General features: G+C 46.6%; 1 long non-coding RNA gene across 1 annotated transcript in view; it reads right to left on the reverse strand.

The window, feature by feature from the left end:
- LOC130297608 (uncharacterized) overlaps positions 1-15,830 on the reverse strand; it is a 385,502-nt gene extending 369,672 nt beyond the window's left edge. The window contains exons 1-2 of the long non-coding RNA XR_008849615.1: positions 15,629-15,830; positions 6,465-6,573 (exon numbers count right to left, since the gene is read on the reverse strand). This is a non-coding gene — a long non-coding RNA (uncharacterized LOC130297608). The remainder of the gene's footprint in view (positions 1-6,464; positions 6,574-15,628) is intronic.
- Between the last annotated feature and the right edge of the window lie 3,362 nt (positions 15,831-19,192).

Below are 19,192 nucleotides of genomic sequence, written 5' to 3' on the forward strand. Positions count from 1 at the left end.
TTTTTTTCTATAGCGTTTTCCCCCCGGTTCTTCAATAGAAATTCTTCAGTCATATGATGAAAGAATCACATGGCTTGTAATGAGAAAAACGCGGGGGGGAAATAGCCGAAAGAAAACGCCTGTACTAAGGCTATGTTCACCCTACAGAACTCCGTATGCTGCAGCAGCTGCTGAACTTCTTTGGCGCTAGGACTGCACAGACATACACCATGTCCATTGATGCCAATGCAGTTCACAAGTATTTCCGTGTTCATTCTTTAGGCAGGTTCAGGTTCTAGACCCATTGTGAACAGTGTGTCAGAACCCCAAACCAATGGGAAGCTGCGCCACAACATTTCTGTATGGAATTGCTGGGAGAAATTCCGCTCGTAAATTCCATAGTGTGAATTTAGTCAATTTTTTTCAAACCAGGGTACCTCCAGCTGTTGCAAAACTACAACTCCCAGCATGCTCGGACAGCCTTTGGCTGTCCGAGCATGCTGGGAGTTGTAGTTTTGCAACAGCTGGAGGCACCCAGGTTGGAAAACACTGATATAGCCTAATACCTGCTATTTAAATATTTTTTTTATTTTTTGCCTAGTAACGCCGCACAAATATTTTGGTCGTAAAACTTTGCGATTGGCTGACGCTGATTAATACAGGTATACTCCTGGACAATTCCTTCCAATCTCGTCCTGGTACTTCATCTATACATGAGATCAATGCTTTCCAACAAGGGTGCCTCCAGCTGTTGCATGCCGGGAGTTGTAGTTTTGCAACAGCTGGAGGCACCCAGGTTGGGAAACACTGCAGTAGATGCAGAGCGAAAGATACCAACCTATAACAATATAGAAACTAGGCAGCATTCTAAATTGCAGATCCTACTCCCCCCCCCCCCTGTAGACGCTAGAGTGCAGTAGTGTCTGCGGATTGTAAATAGTGTTTCCACCACATTATGTAGCTTTTCCCAGCAGATATATGTCAGTGTGCAGGAATGCACCCACTACAGATTTGCAGAGATGGAGAAGGTCCACATGGGACCAAAATTGTGGGGCAGCTTGGGAGACAGAGAACATTATGACATCAAAGCCCAGCGAGGCAGCTGTTTACTCACAGCTACAAAAAGACATGATCTAATTCAAGCTCCGCTCTCTCCGGCAGCCTTTCATGTCTACCTCTCTGCTGGATGTTTACAAGCTTTGCAGGGGTCTGACAGGTGAGCGTGCCCACAAGCCTCCCAGGCCGGCTCCACCAAGGAGCGGAGTCAGTTCACTGTCTCATAGAAGAACACGAACATGATGGGAAATCGTGATCAAACACGTAAAAGTCAAAAACGTGAAAAGTATACGGCACAACATCAATGGCGTCCAATCAGACATTTCCCAGCATCTATCTGTAGTCTGAGAGCTGGAATCCTGAACCAGAAATGCCTGACAACCTCAACCTGTTATTAAGCCCTTAACGACGCAGGACGTAAATGTACATCCTGGTGAGCTGGTACTTAACGCACCAGGACGTACATTTACATCCTATGCATAACCGCGAGCATGGGAGTGATGTCTGCGTCATGCGTGGCAGGTCCCGGCTGCCGATAGCAGCCAGGGACCTGCCCGTAATGGCGGACATCCGCGATCGCACGGATGTCCGCCATTAACCCCTCAAATGCCGTGATCAATGCTGATCACGGCATCTGCAGCATCGCGGTACTTTAAATCGATGATCGGATCGCCCGCAGCGCTGCCGCGGCGATCCGATCCTCCAGCATGGCGGCCGGATGTCCCCTCACCTTGCTCCGGCCGTCTCCCGGGGTCTTCTGCTCTGGTTTGAGATCGAGCAGACCAGAGCAGAAGATGACCGATAATGCTGATCAGTGCTGTGTCCTATACATAGCACTGAACAGTATTAGCAATCGAGTGATTGTTATAAATAGTCCCCTATGGGGACTATAAGAGTGTAAAAATAAAAGTAAAAAAAGTTAAATATAAAAGTAAAAAAAATGTGAAAAACCCCCAAATGTGACGTCACTCGTCATTGCGTCTCGCAGCGCATAGCAACGTGACGCAGGGGACGCACACCGGAGGCCAGAAGCAGTGCGGACCGACCCCAGCAACAGGTAATTATACAACCGGGGATGGGGGAGGCAACAGGGCAGCGACGCCGGCAATGGGTGCCGCTGCCCCTTCTCTCCCCGTCTATCGGCGCCGCTGCCCCATTGCCGGCGCCGCTTCTCTCCCCCTGGCTATCGGCGCTGGCAATGGGGCAGCGGCACCAATAGCCAGGGGGAGAGAAGGGGCAGCGGCACCGATAGCCAGGGGAGAGAAGCGGCGGCAGCAGGGCTCTAGACCGGCAGCGACGGCAGGTCTCTGCCCCTGCAAACGCCGCTGCAGTTCATTGATTTAAAGAGCCCGCTTTAAATCATTGAACTGCAGCGGTTTATCGGCGTATAACACGCAGATAGACTTTAGGCTAAAAATTTTATACGCCGATAAATACGGTAGTTATGCAATTGTTGGAGGCACACTTTTTCATAGAAAAAATGGGCCTCAAGCTGTTGCATAACTACAACCCCCAGCATACACAAACTACCAAAGTGCATGCTGGGAGTTATAGTTGTGCCTTCTGCTGTTGCATAACAACAACTCCCAGCATGCCCTTTTGTGCATGCTGGGAGTTGTTGCTAGGCAACAGTAGGAGGCACGGCCTTACCTCCGGCTGCTCGGCTGCCACCGCCTCGCTCCTGGGGCCCCGATCCCACCGCCGATGCCGGAGGCACCTATCACCCCTTTTTTTCTGGGGACCCGACTGACCCGGAATTGCCGCAAATCGCCAATCCGAATTGATCAGCAATTTTCGGCGACATGGTTGGTCTCATGGGGTGCCTGCTGAATTATTTCAGGTGGGGACCAGAATTCCCACGGGTGTACAGGTACGCCCTGGGTCCTTAAAGGGTTAAAAGTTGGACACCATAGGCCAAGACAGTGACGTGTAAGCCTTTTTTGATGCTTATGACTGGACAGGGCTAATCTGTGAGAGACATGGAGTACAGATATTGATTATTACTTTGGGGGGCCTTCTCCAGGTAAATGTGGACTTAAGGGTGACAGGGCCACAGTGGGCCTCATGTCGTGACCCTCCCCCCCCATCCCCCATCACCCCAAGCTTATATATATGCCTGGTGCAAGAGATCTATAACACCGCTGGGTTGTGCAACTCACAGAGTGATATAAAAGTCACATGGGGTTTGTCACACGGAAACATAAATGTCAATTCTTATGGGGGGGGGGGGGGGGGGGAAATGACATAGTGCATAGTGACATGAATACACAACTGCACCATGTGCCAAGGGCCATGACTGGATGTAAACTTTGCCTTTAACGTCAACCTGCAATATTCAGATTAGGAACAGATCAGAGATTTACAGCACGCTTTTCCATACAGTTCAGAGACAATTTTTCACATGATGCTTTGGTGCATTGTACTAGGGATTATCGGTATGGCCGATATTATCATCCGATAATCACGATTTTGGGCATTATCGGCAATTACCTTGCTGATAAGGCCCCGCCCCCACCGCGACCGCCCCACCGCACCGCGTCGCACCCCCCACTGTAGTGCTGGGCGGTATACCGGTATGAACCGGATACCGTTTTTTTTTTCTCCCACGGTATGGATTTTTGCCGCTATACCGGTCGGGCCCCTCCCCCACCCTCCGAGTCAATAAAAAAAATTAAACGTACCCGCAATGGGGGTGGTCCAGGCCATCCATCCTTCCTGTAGTGTCCGGCGGCATTCCGGGTGGAGGGTGAACCGGTCCGGGCTGTCCTTCTCCGGGGGTCATCTTCTCCACTCCGGGCAGGCTCCGGCCTAGTATGCTGCAAAGACGCCGCTACGCCGTGACGTCAGGTGCGTCGCTGCGCACAGGCGTCACTGCGCAGCGGGATCTATGCTGCGTTACTAGGCCGGAGCCTGCCTGGAGTGGAGAAGATGACCCCCGGAGAAGAAGGACAGCCCGGACCGGTTCACCCTCCACCTGGAATGCCGCCGGACACTACAGGAAGGATGGATGGCCCGGACCACCCTGACAGGTAGGGGGAGAAAAGCGGGTGGCGGCGGCGGTCTATGGCACCGCAAAAGCCACTGCAGTGCATTGATTTAAAGCGCCCGCTTTAAATCAATGATCTGCAGCTGTGTCGCGGGGGGATAAATAGCCGATAACTTATACCGGAATATCGGTATAAGTTATCGGCTATCGGATAATCGGATAACCTGCACAGATTATCGGTATCGGCCTTAAAAAAACGATATCGGTCGATCCCTACTTTGTACCCCAATATTTAGTCATACAGTGAAATATGTAGATGTACTGTACACCTTTCTAAGGAATGGAACATACTGCTGTATACCACACCAATGCAGGCCAAGAGGGTAGATACAGCCACATGCGTATGCGCCTTGTGTGCGCCGCTAAGTATACATCGATAGCGTGATGTGAAAAGGGACGAAGGGCCCATTTATATATTGTTCATATAATTCAAATAATTGGGCTACATCACGTGCACATCAGGATAATGGCAAAAAGGTATGCCGATACAATCTATTGCATTCTGAAGGAGCACCAATTAACCCAAAAGGGTAGGGTCACTCTTTTCGCATCTACAGCATGTTTCCCGCAGCTGAGATTGAGATTGCGGATTTTCCCAAGCAGAGAATCCGCAAGCAGAACCCATTGACTTCAATGAATAGCAATATAATCCACTATTGCTTTCAAGTCCTGAAAAACATATAGGATCGGGATACAGACCAAACCTAGTCACTAACAGATGCACCAATTAGCAAACAAAATAGCTGTAGGAAATAGGGGGGTAACACACCACCAACCAGGGCGACATAAGACCCTAAAGTAACCCTCGCTATGATTATCAACCCCGTGATGGGCTGCTTTGAGCAAAATTCACAATATAAACCTACAAAGAACTACAAATGCAGCAACCAAATGTACACAATGAAAAAAACTTTATTCATCTATCAGAACATACAGATTAAAATCCTCATAAAATAGATATACAAAGAGATGGTGGCAACAGAAAAACGCAAGGGCGTTCACGGCTCAAAATATATTTAGCTAATGTTAAATAGACATTAGAATGCAGTCATTCCCTAAAATTAGCCGGTATATGTAGTAAAAGCACATATATATATATATATATATATATATATATATATACTGGACTGATTACAATTCAGTATATCTATATCAGGCCAGGTTCACACCACGTTTTTGCAATACAGTTCCCGTATCAGGTTTTTGGATGAAAAACAGATTCCTCAAAACCGGACTAAACTGTATCAAAACGTGTGTACAAATTTTAACCTGTATACGGTTAAAAAAAACGTATATGGTTTGAAAAATGATGTCCGGTTGCATCCGTTTTTTAAGAAAAAAAATGTATAAGTTTTTAACTTTTCACTCTATTATGAATAAAGTTTCACTTGTTTGATTGAAATTCCAAGAAAAAAAAAATGTGCAAAGTCAAAAACCGTATTGTGCAAACTGGATAGAACCGTACACACATACAGTTCTGTACGGTTCCCATAGAATCCCAAGACACAAAACAGACACAACCGGATGCATCTTTTGGCATATGGTTTTCAATGGAGAGTCAATGCATATGGTTTTCAAATTGAAAACGTATATGGGAACTGTATTGCAAAAACATGGTGTGAACTAGGAATCGACCGATTATCGGTTTGGCCGACACTATCGGCCGATATTCACGATTTTGGACATTATCGGTATCGGCAATTAACTTGCCGATATGCCGACAATGCCCTGCCCCGGCCAGAGACGACCACCGCCGCTGCCCCATTGCCTCCCCCATCCCCGTTTTTTTAAATTACCTGTTCCCGGGGCACGCGCTACTTATGGCTCCTGCGACGTCCTGCGGCATCCTGCGCAGCGATGAGTGACGTCCTCAACGCGACGTCACCGTCAGTGCGCACAGTGACAGCTCAGGACGCCGCCGGAGCCAGAAGTAGCGCGGACCCAGGGAACAAGTAAGTATAAAATCGGGGATGGGGGAGGCAATGGGGCAGCAGCGGCGGTGGTGGTTGGACTAGGGAGGACCCCAGGACAGACAGGGGGAGAGAAGCGGGTGGCGGTGGCCACTGCCCCCGCAAAAGCCACTGCAGTTCATTGATTTAAAGCGCCCGCTTTAAATCACTAATCTCCAGCGGCTCTTGCGGGGCCGGGGAAATAGCCAATAACTTATACCGGAATATCGGCTCCCACACCTACGATCGTTTCGGATAAGAAATCCTTCATCCGGGAATACTAATAGACTATATATGGCATGCGGTAAATGTCAGCATTATATTTTTTTCCCCCCCAATATTCCAACATATGTTGTGACATTTTCTCGAAAAGTGTATTAGGCCTATAACTGTATGGCAATGCCAAGAATTGTAACACAAGATGTAATCCTCACCGGTAACACAGGCAGCAATATTCTGTACTGTATACGTTTCTGTACTGTATATACGTTTCTGTAGGATTTTTCTGTCTCCTGTCATCGCGTCTTCAAGTCGATTCTACAACTGTAAGAAGACATTACATAAGACGTCTTATTAACCAACATCTTTGCTCCCAGTAAAGTGCTACAGACAGGAATATTATAGGGGAAAATGCAACCACCTGTATGAAGTCCTGCAGCCTGGTTTATAGGATAAAGCAGTGTTTACTGACCAGGAAGCCTGCAACTGTTGCAAAACTACAACTCCCAGCATGCCCGGACAGCCGTTGGCTGTCCGGGCATGCTAGGAGTTGTAGTTTTGCAACAGCTGTAGGCTGTTTCCCAACAGCTGTAGGGAAAAAAAGACATTCAACCACTGTATGATGAAAAATGGACGAGCTTATAGACAATGTATTTGAATTATTCACCACAGGCAAGATCTCTGCTAGCTGTCAATGAATGGGGACATTGTATCCTTGCATCTGGAGGATAATAAACCTGAGATGACTATTGTAATGCCGACATGGAAAGTGAAGAAAGTTCAGCTCAAAAGTAGAGATGAGCGAACTTACAGTAAATTCGATTCGTCATAAACTTCTCGGCTCGGCGGTTGATGTCTTATCCTGCATAAATTAGTTCAGCTTTCAGGTGCTCCGGTGGGCTGGAAAAGGTGGATACAGTCCTAGGAAAGAGTCTCCTAGGACTGTATCCACCTTTTCCAGCCCACGGGAGCACCTGAAAGCTGAACTAATTTATGCAGGAAAAGTCATCAACTGCCGAGCCGAGAAGTTTGTGACGAATCGAATTTACTGTAAGTTCGCTCATCTCTACTCAAAAGCTACAAAGAAGAGTTCTATAGAAAGCACAAGGAATTTCTAGGACTCACGGATTGTATAAGACAAGCTCTGTGCGCCCCCTTGTGGCTAAAAGTGGACCTACAAAAACTCTAACGTTATAGAAATAAAAAAAGAAATGCTTCATCGGAATCCAATGATTCGGGTAATGGGTATAGCAGAGCATACGGATTAATAGAGAGTCTATGAGACGTCCTGTAGACGCTCCTTCCTAAAGACGATCATAAACAAGCAGGTAAAGTGGATCGCTTCTGAATTCATCTAATCTGCGTCCATAATTACGACTGTAAGGCTATGGTCACACCGAGGAGTTCTGACGAAATTTACTGCCCATTGATTTCAATGGGATTCCACAGTACCATTCAGACAGCGGAATTTCTGTGGCGGGCATTCTGCTGCGGAAATTCCACTTTCCGCAATAATATATATAATACCAGTCTTATATTTTGCAGCGGTCTCCCACTGAAGTCAATGGGGCTTGAATTTTGGAGGAATTCTGTGGTCTGAGAATAAAGAATTCTGCAATTCCGTTCAGCAAACGAAATTTGTGTTAACATAACTTAGAGTAAAATACATGGCACAAGTGAAAGATTATGCCTTGGCTTCCTGCTGCATATTTTTACTACAGAAAAAAAAAAATACCCCATGCGGACATCATAGCCTTAGGCCCAGTTCACACTACAGAAAATCTGCAAGGAATTTTCTCATGGTAACTGGGAACAGATTCCGGCTTTTACCGCACGCCCATTTATTTCACTGGGAGTTGCAGTGCTCAGTTCACACTTTGGAAGGTTCCGGCAGATTGCATCAGGAAAGTCCTGTCTGTTGATGGAACATCCCTTATGTCCGTGGCAATTTGCTGATTATGGATCATTTCTGCTCCAAGCAGATGATCACAGATCAGGGAAATCAAATGGACACTGTCATAAGACATGATTTTTTATATTTGATTATTTATGCTAAATAAATAGCTTTTGTAATCAGCTTCTATTAAAAAAACATTTAATGTTATTTTTACGGCTGTATACTTCTGGCCACCAGGGGTCTCCATTCCGTCTGGTCAAAATCTCAGATTTTGGTCTCCTACTTGTAATGGCAAAAGACCAAACTCAGGAAGTGTTTCTCTGCACAGAACTTGACAGCTGCAAAGCCTCTTAGGGTGCATTCACACCACGTTTTGTACATATGGGTGCCGGAGGGGCAAACCGGGCGCTCCCGTACCCCGGCCGGATCAGCCCGTGACTCCATTTACTTTAATGATCCGACCGGAGTCAAACGGTGACTCCGGTCGGCTCAGTTTTGACCCGTATGCGGTTTCCTGACAGGACATAAAACGGTAGTATACTACGGTTTTAGGTCCGGTCCAAAGCCGCATACGGGTCAAAACTGAGCCGACCGGAGTCACCGTTTGACTCCGGTCGGATCATTAAAGTAAATGGAGTCACGGGCTGATCCGGCCGGGGTGCGGGAGCGCCCGGTTTGCCCCTCCCCCTGCCGGATCCGGCACTTGTATGTACAAAACCTGGTGTGAATGCACCCTAACGTGGTGTGAATGCACAGACTAAAAGCTGAACAGAGCCTCAATGAAAGATACTGAAAGCTGCTGCACAGAGCTTGATGTCTTCTATTCATCACAGCACTGCAACCATGTGAGGGCAGAAGTGGTCCCCACGCAGGCTTCAGTGATGTCATGACAGAAAGAGCAAAAAAGCAGGGGCCTCCAGCTGCTCCAACATCAGGAAGATAGGCAGTTAAAATGTCACATTTATTGTAGCATTTAAAACCAGAGGATATCCATGATGAGTAAAAATGCACAGGAGACCCAACGCGTTTCGAGATGACACTGGCTCTTCGACGTGGCACAACTAAGAGCTAGTGTCGGCTCAAAACGCATTGGTTCTCCTGTACATTTTTACTCATCATGGATATCCCCTGGTTTTAAACGCTACAATAAATGTGAAATTTTAACTGCCTATCTTCCTGATTTTGGAGCAGCTGGAGGCCCCTGCTTTTTTGCGCAGTCAAGACGATTCCCGGTATCCGGCCCGCTTGCCTGCCTGCCATGCTCTCCAAACTACTACAGAGCTCCAGTCCGCTACATCTTACAGTGGTGAGCTGAAACATTTTTCTTTTTGTTGTTTCAGTGATGTCATGCCTGATGGGAAACAACTACCTTCTTCTGCTGGAAGATTTCACTATGTGAGAAAGAATAAAAGGGATGATACACAGCTTTGTAAAGCTCCAAAAAAATGTTCTAAGGGTGGGAGGAGTGTTAGGACAAGTTAGGGAACATAGCCTGAATTCGTTTATAAAATTAAGCAATTAAGCAAAGAAATTCATAGATGAATTTCCTCAATGTGAACATACCCTTAGATGCTAATTACATCTCTATGATCAGCTTAGAAAACAATATAAGACACCTGGGGCTATGATCACACAGGGGAAAGGGGGGAATTTACTAAGATCGGTGCTTTTTAGGTAAACCCCGGCAGTGCAAGATCACAAGGGATTTACCAAAAGGCGCACGCTTCAATTTGAGGCTGCCAAAGCAGCAAATTTAGAATTCTAGGCCAGTTCGGAGCTGGCTGTAATTTCCAGTACAATTTACAATTGCTGGCAGGCATAAAAATTGTAGTAAATATGACGCAAACAGCCAGGCACATCCCCTTTCTGTAAAGTAAAACCCCCACCTATGCAACAAGCCCTGCTTAAAGGGGTACTCCACCTCTAGGTATCTTATTCCCTATCCAAAGGATAGGGGATAAGATGTCAGATCGCTAGGGGTCTGGCCGCTGGGAACCCCGGGATCTCTGGATCAACACTGCAACGTTTTGAACATGGAAGCCTGAGGCTACCATGTTCGCAATATCCCGCCGTGCCCCCTTCCATTCATGTCTATGGGAAGGGGCGTGGCGACTGTCAGTGTGGTGTTGTCTCAGCAGCTCCCCGACTCCTCCCCCTCTCCAAAGACAACACATCGTCCTCTGTTGTCTCAGGAGACAAAGCTGGATCTGGTCTCTTCCAACATTATTCAAACCTACATGGCCAGCTGAGGAAAATGCCTCTAATCCAGCCAGTCACATGATACTTCAACACCAAACAGCCGAGAGGGATACAATGGGAAACAGCAGTACAGGCAAAGCTAAAACTCTGCTTTATGATAGTGGAAATAACGAGTCACCAGATACAAGTCAACATGGTAGATGTTATACCTGAAATTATTCTCATTTCATTTTAAAGTTTGCCTTTAAATAAAAATTTTAAAAAACTCCACGGGGCAAGTGCATGTCATTCTGGAAGGCCAGCAATACCTATTACACCAGATTGCCTGCCAGGAACAAATTCATTTTCCTGAACTGTAGGAGGATTAGACCGGGGAGAGAGATGAAGACATCACGTTCTTGACAGACTAAAAAGACGGAGGATCCTTATTTGGGGAGCAGTGAGAGTTAAAAGAAGCCCAGAGACTGGAGAAAACCTTGCTGGAACCTGCCACGTCTCCTGACGCTTACACGTCTGCTGGATCCGGCATTAGATGAAACGGCTGCCGCATGAACCCAGATTCCAATTTTGTCTGGAGAAAGCAATTCTTTCTCTCAGTTATTTTTTTTCTGTGTCCGTGTTTGAAGGGATTTCGAGCAGAGCAGATAATCCTAACTTTGAACAGGCCGGGGCTGTGCTGGGAGAACGATAGAGGCCTTCACTTTCTTCTGATTCCGTGTGATTGGGAGAACGACAGGGGGAAAATGCCACCGGCTTATCTCTACAGAGCAGTGACACAAAAGATGGTGGGAGCCCGAAGCTGTGGTGGGGGAGAAGTGTCGTTCCTTGGTAACGTGACAGCACTAGTCACATGGGGTGAACAGCAAGCTGGTCACATCCATAGCACATACCAGGCGCATCATTGCTTCTGGAAGGAGAACTGTAAGGGTATGCATGGATTAAAGGGGTAGTCTGGTATATTAAACTTTTACCCCAAGACACATACAGTAACTGACTAGTATAGTGTTTTCACTAATTGTACTGGCTTCAGCGTGCTTTTGCATGATTCACTCAACAGGAAGTTGTGTAGTCCTCTCATTTTCAATGTGGTGGTGTCTCAGCAGCTGCTGGCTCCTACCTCTCTCATCCTTTTTATTAGTACTTATTAATGGAATTTGTCTAATTTTGACCATAAATGGACACTCTCATTAAAATAAATTTTTGCTATTGCATTCCTTATGGTAAATAAAAATTATTTCTAATATACTTTGTTTAAAAAAAATTTAGTTTTCTATGTTTTATTTGGGCTTAAAAAAGCTCAAGAGCACATTTTCCCCAATCTTATACACAGACTTAGGACCGAGGTTCAAACACAGGAAGTGCAGCCTGGAGTGCTGAGGCCCCAACCAACAGCATATGGCAGTTAAAGGGATACTCCACTGCCCCAGCATTCGGAACATTTTGTTCCGAACACTGGGTGCGGGCTGCGGGGGTTGTGACATCACGCCCCTTCAATGCAAGTCTATGGGAGGGGGCGTGGCATCTGCCACGCCCCCTCACATAGACTTGCATTGAGGGGGCGTGGTATGACATCACAAGGGGTGTGGCCATTTAAATCACGACCCCCGCAGCCCGCACCCAGCGTTCGGAACAAAATGTTCCAAACGGTGGGGCAGTGGAGTACCCCTATAAGTGTGAGAGGAGCTATGATTGGATGAGGTTGGACACACACCCCTCAGCACTCCAGGCTGCACTTTCTGTGTTTGGACCTCGGTCCTAAGTCTGTGTGTAAGATTGGGGAAAATGTGCTCTTGAGCTTTTTTGAACACAAATAAAACATAGAAAACGTAATTTTTTTTAGTATATTAGAAATCTTTTTTAATTAACATAAGGAGTGCAATAGCAAAAATTTATTTTAATGAGAGTGACCCTTTAAATTCCACCATTATAACAGATGTCATACCTGGTTCACTGTGATATTGAGATAGGATACATTTGCTGTCTTAGGACATTTAGGGCCCATGCACCCTACAGATTCCTAGCGGATCCATAGCAGCCTAGAATTGGTGAGTATTTTGCGCGGAAACACATATCAGAAGGCAAAGTCCCTTTGACTAATGGGACTTTACTTGTGGATTCCACTAAAAGAATGAACATGTTCATTCTATTAGGAGACTCAAGGCAGAACTTCTGTAGTCAGCGCTGAGCAGCAGAATCCCATTGAAAATTCAGATACCACTTGTGCATAGTGTGCATGGACCCTTATTTCTCTAGAGCAGTGGTCTTCAACCTGCGGACCTCCAGATGTTGCAAAACTACAACTCCCAGCATGCCCGGACAGCCATCGGCTGTCCGGGCGTGCTGGGAGTTGTAGTTTTGAAACATCTGGAGGTCTGCAGGTTAAAGACCACTGCTTTAGAGCTTTATCTAATGTTCCACCTTATTTGTGTTTCGAAAAAGAAATTAACCTGTTAGCAATTATTTTAAAAATTTTTTGTATTTTATTGCATTGTTGTTGTTTTTTTCATTTTCATGATTGTGCACATATATCATGCTAGCATATAAAGAAAGATTATACATATATATTTTTATTGGGACATGTAGGGAAGAATGAGATGTGGTTACAGCGTGCTGAACAATTTCACGGTCGGAGGAGCAGACAGGGAATGGATAGTAGGTGCTGCAACCTCACTGTGCAATAGTGAGAAATGAGATGAAATGAGACGTTCTGCAACAACTCCAGGGGTGGGTGACTGGTAGGAGTCATGCAGAAGGGGAGTGAGCAAGGGAAAGCAATGCATTCTGGGAATTGTAGTACTGTTAAAGGGGTTATCCAGGAAAAAAACTTTTTATATATATATATATATATATATATATATATATATATATATATGTAGAGGGTAGGCAGCACAACCACGTATTCTGCAAGTCTTGGGGTGCAGGCAAGGATAGCAGTCCCAATCGCAGACAGCTCAGATAATCCAAGATGCAGAAAATATAGCAGCACACCCAGTAGTAAAGTGCAAAAATTGGGATTTATTGACCCATATCAGATGCGACGTTTCGACGGCATCCCGCCATCTTTTTCAAGCATGCTTGAAAAAGATGGCGGGATGCCGTCGAAACGTCGCATCTGATATGGGTCAATAAATCCCAATTTTTGCACTTTACTACTGGGTGTGCTGCTATATTTTCTGCATCTTATATATATATATATATATATATATATATATATATATATCATCTGGCTCCGGAAAGTTAAACAGATTTCTAAATTACTTCTATTAAAAAATCTTCATCCTTTCAGTACTTATGAGCTTCTGAAGTCGAGTTGTTCTTTTCTGTCTAAGTGCTCTCTGGTGATACCTGTCTCGGGAACTGTCCAGAGTAGAAGCGAATCCCCATAGCAAACCTCTTCTACTCTGTGCAGTTCCCGAGACAAGCAGAGATGTCAGCAGAGAGCACTGTTGCCAGACAGAAAACAACAACTCAACTTCAGCAGCTGATAATTATTGAAAGGATTAAGATTTTTTTAATAGAAGTAATTTACAAACTTGTTTAACTTTCTGGAGACAGTTGATATAAAGAAAAACCTTTTTTCCTTGAATGCCCCTTTAAGCAATGCTATATGCTCCTGCAGCATTATTTTTTTAACCTGACACCAGAGTACCCCTTTAACGGGGGACTCTGCTGCTCAGCGTTTGGAACAAACTGTTCCGAACACTGGAGCAGGGAGCTTGTGGTGTCATAGCCCCGCCCCCTCATGATGTCACACCCCGCCCCCTCAATTCAAGTCTATGGGAGGGGGCGTGACAGCCGTCACGCCCCCTCCCATAGACCTGCATTGAGGGGGCGGGTCGTGACATCATGAGGGGTGGGGCAATGATGTCACAAGCTCCCGCCGCCAGCTCCAGCATTCAGAACACTGAGCAGCGGAGTACCCCTTTAATATTCAGATCTATTATATGGGTGGCAGGTAGTGACACTGGGCGTTACGCAGCTGGTATAATGACTACTGCAGTTGCATAACATGAGCACCGTTACAGAACAGCAGTGTAAGGGTACGTTCGCATGTACATATTATGCTGCAGCTTTTCCTACCCATTTGCTTCATCTGATTGATATCTGAAGTACGTTTTACTTTTGTTTTGTTCATAGACGCTTGTATTATGTATGTTTTCTGCATTCCTATCTTGTATGATCCACTAATTTTCTTCAGCAATGGAATATGCGCAAAGCGCAAAAAACACGGTGACAATGGGGGAGATTTATCAAAACCCGTCTAGAGGAAAAGTTGCTAAGTTGCCCATAGCAACCAATCAGATTGCTTCTTTCATTTTTTAAAAGCCCTCTAAAAAATGAAATGGCAGCCGCCACGCCGCACCCATAGACTTGCATTAAGGGGGTGTGGCATGATGTTACAACCCCCCCAAAGACTGCGTTCGGAACAAAATGTTCTGAACGCTGGGGCAGTGGAGTACCCCTCCTGGGGTGTCCCAGGATTTATTTTTCCCTTCTGTCTTTGAGCCCCTGATACATGTCACAATCCTCTGTAACATCTTCTATTACCTCCGTGTGGCGCTTTGTCCCGTGTTCACGCACAGGACCCACACGCCGAAGTGCAAGTCTTTTTATTTGACTGTCGCCTCGGACCTTTCCCTGCGGCCGGAGACAATATGTCATAAGTCATGTGGTCTCTAGAGGGCGTGGCTATGCTGCAGTGGGTGGGTGGAGGCCATGTGACTTATGACATAATTGAGATTTATCAAAAACTGTGTGGAGGAAAAGTGGTGCAGTTGCCCATAGCAACCAATCAGACCATTTTTTTTCAGAAAGAAACGATCTGATTGGTTGCTATGGCAACTGCACCACTTTTCCTCTACACAGGTTTTGATACATCTCTCCCATTATGTCATAAGTCACATGGCCTCCACCCACTGCAGCATAGCCACGCCCCCTTGAGACCACATGACTTATGACATATTGTCTCCGGCCGCAGGGAATGCTGGGAAAAGTCGGAGACGACAGTAAAATAAAAAGACTTGCACTACAGCGCTTCCGGGTCGTGCGCGAGAAAATGGGACGAAGCGCCACACGGAGGTAATAGAAGATATTACAAAGGAATAAAACATGGCAACATGCATTTATAGGCTGAATTAGAAAAATTCTGGAATACCCTTGTAAAGAACCCAGAAACATCCAGTCAAAGGGGTCATAAGGGGGTGACATTGGCTTTTACCCAGAATTCCCAGCACCTCCAGTACAGTTCTCCTCATGAACACTAGTAGACAGGGGCCGCCTCACCTGCAGTTCCCCTCATGAACATTAGAGGGACGAGGCGACCACAGGCGGCGCAGTTTTATCACCACATAAACTACATATGGCGCCAAGAATATTTTTCTTCCACAAAACAAATTTGAGGAGACTTGAGAGAAGAGAAGACGCTGTCAGTGAGGTGACCGGCCGCTCCGTGTCCGCCCCCCACACACCGGCAATGTGACCGGACCACCCGGGAAGACGCCACTCACCCTTCCCGCCACAGCCACCGCCTGAGAGGATCTGGATCCGCGACGCTGATTGGTTGCCGGCTGTCACGTGGTCGCTTCCTCACGCACGTCGCTGTGGGAGCTGTAGTCCCGTCATAATCGTTATTGGGTGAGTGGTGACTGAACAGTACGGGGGTTCAGGACTTCAACTCCCATAATGCTTTGTGTGTAGCGGTCTTGTGTGAACCTTTGAATAGTGTAGACATTTTAGATTTTTGTGACAAAAAAAAAATCTCCAATAATCTAAAGAAAATGTAGATATGATAGATAGGAACTACCTAAATAGCATAGTCCATAGATTAATGATGGAGTCCTAGTAACTGCGCTTGGTCTCGCGTGCTGACTGACAGAAACATTCGCCAAATACAGCCATGACCGCTCTTATTGCAAAAAACGTAAGTGCCATACGTCCAGGAGGGACAAATACTTCTTATGGGGGAGGTATCTGACTGAAACTTGGTTGCTACGGGAAATGGCCATATCCAGGATTGGCCTTAAAGGAGTACTCCACCCCGAGACATCATCTACCCAAAGGATTGGGGATAGGGGCAATGTCTGATGGCGGGTGGTTTGGCAACGCGGCGTTCTAAAGAAGGAAGCCTGGGCCTTCCGTGTTCGTTACGAACACGGAAGGCCCAGGCTTCCTTCTTTAGAACGCCGCGTTGCCAAACCACCCGCAATCAGACATTGCCCTTATCCCCTATCCTTTGCCATTAATGTCTATGGGTGGGGGAGTGGCGGTTGTTTTCAGAACGCCGCGTGGCCGGACACCCCTGCGATCAGACGTCTTTTCCCCTGTCCTTTGAATAAATGATAAGATGTCTAGGGGCAGAGTACCCCTTTAAGCCAGGTCCACATGAATTATGGGCGCAAACAAAGTTTGGGTCATCAGACCAATGGTCAGGGACCCAAAAATGCATCTGTATAAGGCCATGTTCACACTACAGACTTCCACAGGGAAATTCCAAACATATTCCATTTGCAGCAGCTTTTCTTTGATCTTAAAAGGGTACTCCGGTGGAAAACTTTTTTTTTTTTTTTTAAATGAACTGGTGCTAGAAAGTTAAAGGAGTAGTATAGTGCAGAGTAGTCCTGCCCGGGCTGCAAAATAAATGAAAATGAACCATCACTCACCTTCCTGGGTTCCTGCGGAGCGCCACTACAGCTGATCGGTCCTCCGGTCTATCTCCTTCATACTTCCGGGTGTAACGAAGCGTCACATGGTGCTCAGCCTATCGCTGGCAGAGGCAGAAAATCGTGGCGGCCGGCGATAGGCTGAGCACCATGTGACACTTCGTTACACCCGGAAGTATGAAGCAAATGGACCGGAGGACCGATCAGCTGTAGTGGCGCTCCGCGGGAACCCAGAGAGGTGAGTGATGGTTCATTTTCATTTATTTTGCAGGACGGAGCAGGGATACTCTGCACTAGACTACTCCTTTAAACAGATTTGTAAATTACTTCTATTATAAAAAATCTTAATCCTTTTAGTACTTTTTAGCAGCAGTATGCTACAGAGAAAATTCTTTACTTTTTCAATTTCTTTTTTGTGTTGTCCACAGTGCTCTGCTGAGACCTCTAACTAGACAGCCCTGACCCCTGACTAGACACCCTAAATCATCAAAACAGAAATCAGACCCAAAATGATCAAACTCCAAACCAGATCCCAAGATTATCAAACTCCTGACCAGACCCCCAAAATAATCTAACCCAAGACCAGACCAAATTCAACAGGCCCCAAGATTATCAGACCCCAGAATCTGAATTCACCAGACCCCAAGATTATCAAACCCCAGACCTGACCCGAAGATTATCAAACCCCAAGATTATCAAACCCCAGACCGGACCCCAAGATTATCAAACCCCAGACCGGACCCCAAGATTATCAAACCCCAGACCGGACCCCAAGATTATCAAACCCCAGACCGGACCCCAAGATTATCAAACCCCAGACCGGACCCCAAGATTATCAAACCCCAGACCAGACCCCAAGATTATCAAACCCCAGACCGGACCCCAAGATTATCAAACCCCAGACCGGACCCCAAGATTATCAAACCCCAGACCGGACCCCAAGATTATCAAACCCCAGACCGGACCCCAAGATTATCAAACCCCAGACCCCAAGATTATCAAACCCCGGACCCCAAGATTATCAAACCCCGGACCCCAAGATTATCAAACCCCGGACCCCAAGATTATCAAACCCCGGACCCCAAGATTATCAAACCCCGGACCCCAAGATTATCAAACCCCGGACCCCAAGATTATCAAACCCCGGACCCCAAGATTATCAAACCCCGGACCCCAAGATTATCAAACCCCGGACCCCAAGATTATCAAACCCCAGACCCCAAGATTATCAAACCAGAGATCAGACCCAAAATGATCAAAACCCCAGACCGGACCCCAAGATTATCAAACCACAGACCCCAAGATGATCAAAACCCCAGACCGGACCCCAAAATTATCAAACCCCCTAGACCCCAAGATGATCAAAACCCCAGACCGGACCCCAAGATGATCAAACCCCAGACCGGACCCCAAGATGATCAAACCCCAGACCCCAAGATTATCAAACCCCAGACCCCAAGATTATCAGACCCCAGACCGGACCCCAAGATTATCAGACCCCAGACCGGACCCCAAGATTATCAGACCCCAGACCGGACCCCAAGATTATCAGACCCCAGACCGGACCCCAAGATTATCAGACCCCAGACCGGACCCCAAGATTATCAGACCCCAGACCCCAAGATTATCAAACCCCAGACCCCAAGATTATCAAACCCCAGACCCCAAGATTATCAAACCCCAGACCCCAAGATTATCAAACCCCAGACCCCAAGATTATCAAACCCCGGACCCCAAGATTATCAAACCCCGGACCCCAAGATTATCAAACCCCGGACCCCAAGATTATCAAACCCCGGACCCCAAGATTATCAAACCCCGGACCCCAAGATTATCAAACCCCGGACCCCAAGATTATCAAACCCCGGACCCCAAGATTATCAAACCCCGGACCCCAAGATTATCAAACCCCGGACCCCAAGATTATCAAACCCCGGACCCCAAGATTATCAAACCAGAGATCAGACCCAAAATGATCAAAACCCCAGACCGGACCCCAAGATTATTAAACCCCAGACCCCAAGATGATCAAAACCCCAGACCGGACCCCAAAATTATCAAACCCCCTAGACCCCAAGATTATCAAACCCCAGACCGGACCCCAAGATGATCAAACCCCAGACCGGACCCCAAGATTATCAAACCCCAGACCCCAAGATTATCAAACCCCAGACCCCAAGATTATCAA

This window comes from Hyla sarda, chromosome 13 (assembly GCF_029499605.1).
Source record: "Hyla sarda isolate aHylSar1 chromosome 13, aHylSar1.hap1, whole genome shotgun sequence".
Lineage (NCBI taxonomy): Eukaryota > Metazoa > Chordata > Amphibia > Anura > Hylidae > Hyla > Hyla sarda.